This window comes from Nycticebus coucang, chromosome 8, assembly GCF_027406575.1.
Source record: "Nycticebus coucang isolate mNycCou1 chromosome 8, mNycCou1.pri, whole genome shotgun sequence".
Classification (NCBI taxonomy): Eukaryota; Metazoa; Chordata; class Mammalia; order Primates; family Lorisidae; genus Nycticebus; species Nycticebus coucang.
Window position 1 is genome coordinate 22,992,152 of NC_069787.1, and position 8,005 is coordinate 23,000,156.

Genomic DNA, 8,005 nt, shown 5'->3' on the forward strand with positions numbered 1-8,005 from the left:
TTTCTGGCTTATTTACTTGGGAAATAAATGGTTAACTTCATAACAATCTTTGCTTGTTAAACTGCCTGAGATCTGAAGATGATAAATAATAAAGACATTGATTAACTAAGTCCCTAAAACGATTATTTGAAGCTCTTTAAAACATATCTAGACAATATTCTCTTGGGGAGGGGGTAAGGAAAAATACTTTTAAGTCATTTCAGCATGCTTCCTTTGAGACATAACGATCATTATTAAGACAAGAGGGGGAGGGGAAAGGGATTCAGGAGAAAAGGCTGAAATCACCATGTGTCAAGAAGAACTAATGGTGACCTTTAGGTATGTTTTTGGTATTTTACACAAACAAAGAAAAATTACAACTATCCTTAGCATGGCCACATATGGTAAGGTACAGATCAGAGTAAAAATATAATCTTCTCCCTCTCCCAATTTCTTCCGAGAGCAACGTTTTAAACTAGACTGTACTTCTATGAAATTTTCATTTATAGCTAAGGCTGTTCATTCCAGATATAGGAGCTGTTAATATCCAGGTTTTCAGTAAATTACACACTTCATCTCCTGGATAGAAGAGAAATCTTATTCAAGCCCTGTTCATTGCGTTACATATTTCCATATGAAATTCCCTGTATAATTCTCTTTTTATTACTCAGAACTCATTAAGGAAGAGATGTGCATTAAAACAATATACACACTGTGAGTGGTGCTGTTTTCATGTTAAAATAAGTAGACACCTACTTTGTAGCCTTTTACGCCATTGGTTTGACATCCCTATTGGCCTACAAATGTAAGTTAGGCTGTTAATCAGTTTTACTCACATACAAAGAGACTTTATTTGATATTTCTTGATTATTTTTGGAAATGTAATTCCAGGGCTTCAATATAAGTTTTCAGCAGTTTTGCTATATTTTATTTTGGCTTAGAAGAGGAAGAAGATGGAAATTTTTCACATTCTCATATAAATATGACATCAGGAGAAATGGTTCATAGGATTTATTAGAACTGCATAGGTGATGGCTTTTTAAAATAATTTAATTTGGAAAATGAACTGAATACTTGGGAGAACTGACCATTTTTAAAGACAAGTATTTCACCACAAGTAGATGTGGCTACTGAACAAGTTGCTGTCATTCTCGGTAGTTGCATTTAGTCTGAGAAAATTATTCGATATTGGAGGATCAAGTTCCATGTGTCCTAAATACCAAAGATCTTTTTTGAAGGTGGCCTTTCTTAACTCAAATCTTTAGTTTCATTGAAGCTGAAAAATACCATGAATATTATGAAATCTCATGAAAATCAGAATGATTCTGAAATTGTCCACTTTTTGTCAGTCAAGGGCTCAGGTTGGGGTTCATATTCTTTGGAGCTCAAGTCTCTCAAATGCTACTTACCTACAGGATAGCCTTAGCCATTTCACTTTAGCATAAATCCACTTCCAAATTTATAAGCTGCTAAAATAAACAATTATATATTATATATGCATAATATAAATATATGTATATATTAATAATATATATGTGAATATATGTAGTACCTACCTCTTAAAGTGTTTGAAAATAAGTTACAATGTGCTACAAAAATTTTACCTTAATTGATAGTAAGTACAGTTTTCCCTCAGAATCTGTGGGAGATGGGTTCCAGGACATCCAGCAGATACCAAAATAAGCAGTTGCTCCAGTCCTTGATATAAAATAAAGAGATATTTGCATGTGACCTAGGCAAACCTCCCTCCTTATATACTTTAAATCATCTGTACACATAATATCTAATACAATATAAATTCTATGTGCAAAGCAGTTACACTGCGATGTTTAGGGGTGAAACAGGAAAGAAATTATGTCTGTATATATTCAATACAGATACAATTATTTCTTGAATATTTTTGATCCATAATTGGTTTATCCATGGCTAAACCCCCAAATACAGAGGACCCATTGCATATAGTAAGTTCTTGTTCTATTTCAATGTGAAAGCAGTCACTGTTTATTAACTGCCCAGATTACAAAAATAATCAGGGAAGATACCTCAGTTCATCCTTCTTATAAGCCTATTGATCTGATCTTCCCTGCTGCCAGTATCTCCATCTTCTACAAAATGGATTGTTCTTTTTCTTCATTCCACCCCCTGGAGATGATAACTTGATGGGCTCCAGGAAGTCATTTGCTTCTTTGAAGCATTTTCCAACAGTATAGATCTCAGGAATCAGATCCTTCATGCAAATGATGCCATATTCATCAAGAAATCCAGTAACCAAACTGTAATCTGTCAATACAATTCACTTCTTGCCAATTTTGTAATAACCACACTTGTAGATAAGCTCATTTACTGGCTTCAGATTTCAGTACCCCTATGCAATACACAGTTCTATAATCCTCAGCATGTTAACTGAAGCCTTGTTGAACTTAACAAAAGTTCCATTGAAGATCTGGCGGAGGCGAAGAAGTTGCAATACGTTTTCAACCTTTGTACTCACATTATTGATCCCTCAGATCCTGATGACAAATGCCAATTTGGGTTCTGCAGGTACATAGAAGTTGCCAGCTTTTCTTGCCATTCTAGCCATCCGAATCTCAGTCCTGTACATCTGCCTGTACTCCTTATGATAATGCTTAGCTTCCTCATAGATAAGCTTCCTCCTTGCTTTTTGAAACATCTTTTGGGCACAGGTCTTTCTCTGATGCTTGATCTTCAGCTCCGGGAAATACCAAATACTTTTGCTTTTTCTTAAGGGTTTCTGGCACAGCAGGAACCTTCTTTTTCTTCTCTTTGATACCCTCCATGTTTCCAGCTAGAAAAGAGGCCACATAATAAGTTTGTAATAGAGTGTAAGCCTTATGAGTGACAAGGCAGAATGACTTCTTCTAATCAGGGCTTGAAATATAAGGAAGATTATCCTTTATGCTAGAGAAATATGTTTTATTTAAACATGACCAGTTTAGCAATTTATCTTAAGGTACTCTTTTCCAAATGCAATTTTGCAATGAAGTTGTCCTCTTCAACTGGAAGAAACGGTATCTATCAGGCCAGTACAGGGAAAAGCAAAGCCTATGTATAGTTTTCTTAACATGAAATGGATTCTTTTTGGTGTTTAACTGATACTCTGAGAACTTTGCTTATAGCTTTCAGCTGCCATGAAGACCTAAGTTCTGTAAGATAGGATTCACCGGCTCTGCTGATGACATCTTCTGTGCAAACAGATCAGGATAGAACATTGTAATAGAGCTTATTGTTGCTAGAATCAGAATTATTTTTTATGTGATTAAACTATAGAAATCATACTTGGTACTAAGATACCAAGTAATTATCATAAAAAACCAAAACATCTAAAGAGATCTACAGAAAAGACTGAGCTGCTGTTTGTCTTACTCTCCGTCAGTCAACTGTTCAGAGCCAAGTGGAGATCCATTATATTTATTTCATTTGGTTTCAATACAACCACAAGGTTAAATTTATCATGTGGATACTCATGGATTGGAACCATAAAATCATTTTTTAAAAAAATTCCAGGGTTAGTGCAAAAGCTGAGAAGTCTCTTCTCCTCTGGGGATTCTTTGTTTCCTTGGCCCTGGCCCAGGCCTTTGACAGCAAAGCCTGATCTAACCTCTGTACACACTACCTCTGCAGACATCAGTGTCCAACGCCAAAATTTTCTGAACTTCATATTTATAAAGAGAGAGACCTGAACACTTGTGATATCTCCTTCTAGGTGGTTCATAGGAATCTCAAACGGAAGGTGCTCTCTTGATCATCCCTGTCCATGAACTTGGGTGAAATGACACCATTTATATTTTTGATAATTATCTCTTTCAGTCTTCTATATTTCCTTTACCACCAAATGATCTTGATTATTTTACCTTCTGAATATATATCAAATCTCCCCTACACACACATTTTTTTCCACATTCATTCTCATCATTTTTAATGCAAGTCACCCAAGTCTGGCCTGAAATACTGAAATAATTTGTTGTCTCCCGAGTTAGTCCCTTCCAATCCATTCTCCATGCTGTAGCCAAAGGTATCGCCTTAAAGATAAAACCTGACTATCCCACACTTAACTTGTAACCTTCAAATCTTTCCTCTTGCAATTAAGATATCTTCAACAAGGTCATGGATAGCGTGGCCCCTGTGCCCACTCTGTTCTAGTCACGGAGCCACTTCCAAGGCCACCCAGACCTGCTTCCCACATCAAGCTTCCTCTCAGGCTTTTCTTCTACCTATATTATTCCCTAGTTCAAATGTCATCCACTCTTATTACCTCTCCTGGAAACTTGTATTTCCCCCTCCTGTTATTTGTGTCATGAAGACAAGAATGACATTTTGGTCTACTGCAACTCTTCAAGCACCTATATCAGGTAATATGGTATAGGGGTTCAAGAGTTGAATAAATGAGAGAGAAAAACAAAGGGAAGGAGGTAAAGAATTGTAGATCTTTAGCTTCAAATGTAAGGATATTTTGTGAGGTACACCATTTGTTTCTCTGAAGACTAAATGGGGAAAAGTTATTAAATTTAAACTTGAGTTGTTTATGCACAAAGGACTTGGCCAATGGGGACATAAGAAAAATCTTAGTCAAAGATTTGACTAAGACATTGTCCTGGATATTGGTATTAATGCTGCCTTTGAACATCTTGAAATCCAATGATTATAGAAAAACATATGGTGATGATAAAGTCTTGTGACTGTATTATTATTATGTCATATGTTTATATATGAGATGATGTTTAAAATTCATTGACATGTTTATCTGGTTGAGTCTTTGAGGTGGGTGCTTCCCGAAGCCTTGAATCCTAATCTGGCTGTCACTACCCTGCTTGGTTATGGTAAAGATAGTACCCTGAAAGCAGGTGTATTCCTATCAACGGTAGACTTCCCATGTCAGGTTCTTCTCTGATCTTTGACTCAAATGAACTAAGCTGGGTGATTTGTAAGTCTCAAGAATTCACAGCACCTGCAGATTGCTCCCCGGCAAAAAGCCACAATTCCTGGAAACTGCAAAAACGAGCTTGATCACGCCTTTCTTTAATTAAAAATAATCTCTGTGATGTTTCCTCACCTGCCTCCTGATAGTGTGAGGCCTGGCCTATCTTGGGCAAAAGAGAGGTTCTCATTTCTATTATGCTTTGTTCTCTGAAACCAATGGCAGGGACAAATCAAAACCACAGTGTCACAGTGTGCCAGGCATTAGCATCTGGTTCCTAAGTTGCTTCCTTTTTTATAAATGTTTCCTTTATTAAATGATAACAGTGTACATTGATGCATTTATGAGGTACAATGTGAAATACTGACATCAAACTGATTAACATAACCATGACCTAGCTTACTTATTTGTTGTGGTAAGACATTTATACTCTATTCTTAACAGTTTTGCAATGTACCATTGCATTATATACAATAGGTGAAGTCCCACCAAATACCCTCCGGCTTTCCACCTCCCCCCTCCCCTCCCCTTCCCTCCTCTTCCCTCCTTCTTTCTGGACTATAGTTATGTTTTACCATTCATATAAATGTGTAGGTGAGTTGTGTCTTAAGCTGAAGGGAGGGACATAGGTCAGGAGGGAGAGGACCTATTTTTCTCTATGAAGTGACTATTTTACAATCTGCACAGAAGTGTTTTTACCTTCTAACAAACAGCATAGATAGGGTTATAAGTGAAATACCAGTTCTGACCCAGATTATTCCATGTAATCATGTGCTCTATAACCAGTTTTATTGGGATGTTGTTTGTTTAAGAATTTTACTTTCAGGCTCTGCACCTGTAACACAGTGGTTATGGTGCCAGCCACATACACCAGAACCTGCAGGTTCGAGCCCAGCCCGTGCCTGCCAAACAACAATGACAACTACAACCAAAAAATAGCCGAGTGTTATGGTTGGCACCTGTAGTCCCAGCTACTTGGGAGGCTGAGGCAAGAGAATTGCTTCAGCCCAGGAGTTTGAGGTTGCTGTGAGCTGCGACATCATAGTACTTTACAGAGAGCGGCATAGTGAGACTCTGCTACAAAAAAAAAAAAAAAAGAATTTTACTTTTAATCTTTTAGTTTGAATTTTATGTAGATTTTTTGGAATTTTATCACCTTCTAATGATGAAATTGATATTATCCTTTAGATCAGTGGTTCTCAAAATGTGGTCTTTAGGCCAGCAGCATCCAAATCACCTCAGAATTTGCTAGAAATGCAAGTTTTCAGTATCCACCTAGAAGTATGAGGGTGGGGCTGAAAAGTCTGTTTTTAAAGAAGTCCCTCCAGTGATTGTGATGCACCCTCATGTTTAGAGTCACTACATTTGATCATCAATTCACCCCACACGTGTGACAGAATATGGTCACTTCTGGCCAATGTAGAGCAGCTTGTCACAGGACCTGAGCTAATCCAGGTAGGTGTTTGCAATGAACCATCTGAGAGCTATATCACTAGCTAAGTGACTTATTCTCAAGTACCTACCTCTCAAAAGGCAATTCAAATGCAGGTCCTAAAACATTACAAATGACTGTGTGTCCTGGACACTCATAAGTCACTGCTAATTATTAAAATCATAAAATATAAACCTGTGAATGTCATTACTCCACTGTATTTATTATAAAGTGTTAAATTTAACATGGTAAAAATAGGTTTTAAAAGTTAAATGATTAACAGGCTCTGTGACATAGCCACACTGATTTTTTTTTTTTAAGTAGGTAAAATGATACTGCTATATATAAAGGAAGTTTAGAAGTCAGATTATTAGTCCATCTGGGAAGGACGTATCTATAAAAAAAATTCAGTGAAAAATTACACTGAGAAAGTAAAGATTAGATTCCAAATCCTTTTAAAGGAAAAAGATATGTACAGTTTTTCAGGTCACTTCTGAATTCAGGGACACTTCAATCATCTTTCTATCCATAGGGGTTCCCGAATCAAATACGACCACACACAGCAAAGACATTTTCTGATGTTTGGTACTGATTCTTGCCCAAGCTCAAGTTTTGTTTTGAAATGTTTTCATTATGTATTTGTTTCTCTTCTTGAAAGGTATATTTTAATTATATTAAATCTGCTCTTTCATTTGTGGATAGAAATTATAGTTTGGCAATAAATGTAGAAAGTTCAAAGATTGAAGCCTTTTATGGCTCACAGAGAAACAAACATTGACAAAGCACTAGATAAATGTTCTGTCTCAAGATATTAATCACAGTTCCAATTACAAAATTGCTGTCTGTCTCTTAAAATATTGGGTTTCCAGAAGCTGCCTGCATCTTTGGCTCTTAGGGTGCTCTTGGCTGGAGAATGACTAGACGCCCCAAACCAAGGCAAGTATCAAACAAAGTTTATTGAGAAAGAGAAAGATGAGTTTACAGACTTAGAAGGTTTATAGAGCAAGTCACATTCACCATAGAGAGCAAATAGGCCTCCATGTTGTGACAAGAGAAGGCAAAGAGGCCTTGGTTATGGCTGGTGGTTCTGCTTTATACTGCCTGGATTTGGTCTACCTCATGGTTCAGAGGTCACCTTGGAACCAGAGTCTTACTGCATGTAGTGACCTCTCATGAGCCTCTTTAAGAGACAGTTGGGGGTGTGAATCATGATGTCCTCATAACTAGTCTTAAGGCTGTTCTATGTCACCTTCAAGACTCTGTTGTACCTGCTGGTAGATCCATGGGCTAAATGTCACAGGGTCCTCAAACTGCGGACTGCGGGCCACGTGAGGTGGTGTGATTGTATTTGTTCCCGTTTTGTTTTTTTACTTCTAAATAAGATACGTGCAGTGTGCATAGGAATTTGTTCATAGTTTTTTTTTTTTTAACTATAGTCCAGCCCCCCAACGGTCTGAGGGACAGTGAACTGGCCCCCTGTTTAAAAAGTTTGAGGACCTCTGACAGTCTTCTGCATCCTTTTTGCAGCTAGCATGCTCAGTTCTGAATGGTAGATTGGTGAGTGTGTGTGTGTGTGTGTGTGTGTGTGTGTGTGTGTGTGTGTGTGTGTGTGGATTGTTTCCTTCTTCCCAGCTGTGAGCATCACACACAGGATTAAC

General features: G+C 37.4%; 1 pseudogene; it reads right to left on the reverse strand.

The window, feature by feature from the left end:
- Positions 1–2,022: 2,022 nt before the first annotated feature.
- Positions 2,023–2,759, reverse strand: LOC128591234 (60S ribosomal protein L7-like; annotated as a pseudogene).
- Positions 2,760–8,005: the final 5,246 nt, after the last annotated feature.